A 4,288-nucleotide genomic window follows, 5' to 3' on the forward strand; every position below is an offset into this window, starting at 1 on the left:
ACAGTCGCATTTTGTGAGCATTTGATGTGATGTTTATTCAAGCAAAGTCCGTCGTCTTAAAACTTCTGATACAACCAGAACAACAACTTGGGTCTGTCAAACAAACCACACAAAGCAGATGTCACTTCCATTGCAGCAGGCCTCTATATCCCTTGAAATTGTGCATAATGGGCTGAAGTTCTCGCTTATTGCGCGTCCTTGAAATGGAGGGTTAATGAGTTGGGGGAAAAATGGCAAAGAATCCTAAACGCACATTTCCCCCAATGTTTCAAAGAAACATCCATGTTAACCTGTCGCTATAGATTCTTTCGAAACATCTCGCAAATACCTCCCAAGATTAGTCACAGCCGATCTGAAGCCTCAAGGCATTCATTTCGAGGGTTCATGCATGATTTGTTGGGGAGGATATTCAAGGAGGAAAGTAAAGAGCACGGAGGACAGAGGTGCGTGTGGACTGTTCTTATATGTACTCGTACGTACCCTACTGTACAGTGTACACCCTACCATACATACAAATACGTAGCACAAAACGAAAATGTGTCTAATGATCACCCTATGCCATAAAGACATGTTCAGTTATTCAATCATGAAATGACGTGATGCCTTGGAAGGAAAGATACGTTTGACATCATTGAGGGCCTCATTTGAAGAAAACGTCGCTTTCTATGGAACCTAATCCCACCGGTTTGCATCCATGAATCGGTACAGAAATCAAAGTCATTTCAATTTGCAGAAGCCTTCAAACGTTTCTTAAGTCTTTGAATACAGTTTAGATGCTTTTCCCTTTGGTTCACGGCTCGAAGTTATGGTTTGGTGCGAATATATCGATAAAAGACTACGAACAAAAGAATATTTATTCAAGGCATATCTTGTTCAATGAATTATAACGACTGACAGTTTTCCAAAGATCAGCTCTAGGAGCCTTTTCCTTTAGTGTTCAGCGCTATATTGCATGATATTACTGAGACATTTTTATTCAATTTTGCTACATCATGAGCTTGAAAAATAAGAAGATAAAAAAATGTTGCATTCAATCAAGTTTGGCAAGATACCTTACCAAAAGCACATGCATCTTGGAAGTTGTTGCGTGTGAATATTTATTCATTCTTTTGTTTGTTGCAGAATTCTTATTCGCAATTTCAAATACTGTACAACGCGAAACAACTTCAGCTTGAAGTGTTCTTTGACAATGCACCTTTTTTATCAAGATTATTTCCTGTTAGCTTTTACTCGAATCGTCATATTTTCTAATCTTTAGAATTGCTAAATGTCCCTCAGTAAAAGGTTTTTGTCCTAACATCTGTTTTTTTTGTGTGTATGATGATGACCAGGGATGACTATCGACGTTTTGCTTTGCACCGATGATGCTTCAATGGTACACAATGGCAGCTATCGGACTTCGAAGTACGCACTCGCCTAGCAATTATGTTTCAAACCTGATCGGTGGCGAAAATACGCCATTGGATATCAAAGTTCCCATCGGGTTCTTGTAGTACATGTAAACAAGATCATTTGTGGTTCTCAATGACCTTTTGTGAGCACAAGATTACTTATGATAGGGAGACAAAAGCTGTTGAGACTGACTAACAATATCATCAAAATTGTCTTACCAGACCCAAAGATGGCGAAAATGACCAAGAGACTGGACAGAACCAAGAGCTTCATTGTCTTGCGTATAGTTTGTCAATGCTCACTGAAGCACGAGAACGAGTTCTGAGGTTGGAAACGCCGTTTTAACAATTGAAAAGCACTAACAATTTGGTTTTGGGTGGAGGTCTCTCGTAAGTTCCAGAGAAGCTCGTATTCTCGACAGGAAATTTTCAAAACTGAAGAAGATTCGCTCGCTTTTGGGCTAGTTGGCTCGTGCACTTTTGACTCGGATGAAATCCTGAGCGTAAGGGACACACTCACTCACACTCACACAGACACACACGAGAGCGGGCTTGGACTTTTACTGTCTTATTGCCTTGGATACTTCAAAGCTTGTCGAGTTTTCGTGTTTGATAATGGTGCGAGCGGCGATGCTTGTGTCCCCGATGAACGTCGTCCTGTTCCCTAGCTAGCGCACCACTTAAATGTACTTTTCGTGGGTCCGCCAAAGAACTTATCATCCTGGGGACTGGACACGCTTGATACAAGTGGATTTTCGAAATTATTTAAATGATGAGATTTTGTCAAATGTTTTGTGTAAAACATCGTCGATTTGGCATGTGTTAAGTACAAAGTGAAAGACTGCTTCTTATGCCGAAAGAACGTGCAGTAGAAATGAATACCATTAGGGAGGAACGCATAAACGTTAAAAAAGTGGGTTAATTCAATACGGTATAAAGCCCATGATAAAGGAGTCATGCATGGATTGTGTTAGTTTGCAGGCTCCAAGAATTTAACCTAATAAAAGCAGGACTATTAGATTAGCTTCCTGTCCTTGGTTTACTGGATTGGCAAATACCCGAGGAATACAATTCCTTAGAGGAGAGCCTTTCCTACATTTATTTGGTTAGGGAACAAGTTAATCGTACATTTGGTCACGCCAATGGACTTAGTCACTCCTAGGCAATCCCACAAATTGTATTGTTCCACTTAAAATACACGCCCCAATGATACGCGTACTTGTTCTTTACCACTTAGCTTCGTCAAGTAGACAATTCATTCCATTGTTAACAAATATGTATACGTACATCAACGTATCACATCTGAAGAGTGATACAACACAATCTCGTAATTAAACAAACTGCAACGCCAAAAAACGGCAAAACATGTTTCACTTTATATATTAGTAGATAAAGTAGTAACTGAAGCAGACTTACTTGAACTTTCAGCCCACTTGTCGACTGGGTTGGCCGGCTTATTTGCCTACCAGAGATCGTTAACTTTCTTGGACACCCTTGCCAATTCAGAACAAGGCTTCGCCCACATTCGAAAGTTTCGCTTCTCACTTGTCTGGTCTCCAGATGGTTAAGGATAAACCATATTTGGAATTCTATACTGAGACATAACATCTCCTTTGGCCAGCAAGCACATGTATATCCACACCCCAAGGCTAGCAATACATTTGCATACCGATTGAAGTGCTTTGGAAAATTACCTCTCCATTATGCAGTTTTTATTGAGCGCAGAGTGAGTTACTGAGATACCACGGCCCAGGCCTTCTCATTCCCGTAACTCTCAAGTGTGATCAAGTCTGATCAAATCCCCTCCTGGCCAAACGTGCTATGTAGAGGCTTGAACTCCCACTGTGGCAGTAATGAATGGAAAATCCATCTGAAAATGACAAAGATTACAAAATGATTTGGAGAAAACAAGTGTGGCCCTATTCATTCAATAGGACTAACTACTGAATCCTTGCCTTGTCAAACAATGGCTCCAATGTTATTGCATACTCTTCCACCCTTTTTCATTCGCAAAAAAGATTTCTTTTTTTCATTGTAAGAGCCCGATAGTGACATGAAATTAGCAAAGTTATTATGATCAGATATTATGCCTAGATAAGAAATAGGGAACAGCAGAAATGTTGTACAGAGGAAAGTAGGTCTGAATGAATACAAAAGTATTGTCATGATTGGTGCAAGTAGAACATCCAATCATGGAAACACCATTGGTTCCCTATTCTTATTTGACGGTTTTTTGATTAAAATTCTTCCAATTCTCACGACAGGATTTGTCCCGGCTCCTTTGTAGTAGTGGCAATTTGAGTCTTCAATGAAGCCCAAAGATCCAGCTTGCTATATGATGTACAATATTTGTTTGGCTTCTTCCGAACTTTTAGGCCCAAAATCGTCGTCTCCATTATCTCTATTTGACACTTGTAGTGATATAGCAATTTATTGCTAAAGTTAGGCCAGGGAATTTGCCACATTCTCTGCTTACACTTTCAGCACTTCTGCGTCAGATGTGATGGTTAGGCCACGGACTTCAAAAGATGTGGACTGCAAATCGAAGCAAACATTTCTTATCTCCTAAACCATTCACTTTATTCCGAATAAACACTTCATGTGACCACAAGATCTAATTAAATAGATGAACTTGGCCAATGTTTTAGTGTCCTTGGCTTATGGAACTGAGGAGATATGACCAAAGTTACGATGTAAATACTACATAAAGTTCGAATTTTCGGCCTGCTCTTGGTCAGCCACATAAGCTTTTGGCAATGTAACTTTGGAACGAACTACTTTACAAGTAAATGATATAAAATGAGCCGAATTTAAATGAGGAGATCTATATTCCTTATTTTTTCATTTTAATTCGAAAAAATGACTCAAAGTCGCTTTGACCAAAGGCGGGCAGATTT

The sequence above is a fragment of the Tigriopus californicus genome, chromosome 4 (assembly GCF_007210705.1).
Source record: "Tigriopus californicus strain San Diego chromosome 4, Tcal_SD_v2.1, whole genome shotgun sequence".
Lineage (NCBI taxonomy): Eukaryota > Metazoa > Arthropoda > Copepoda > Harpacticoida > Harpacticidae > Tigriopus > Tigriopus californicus.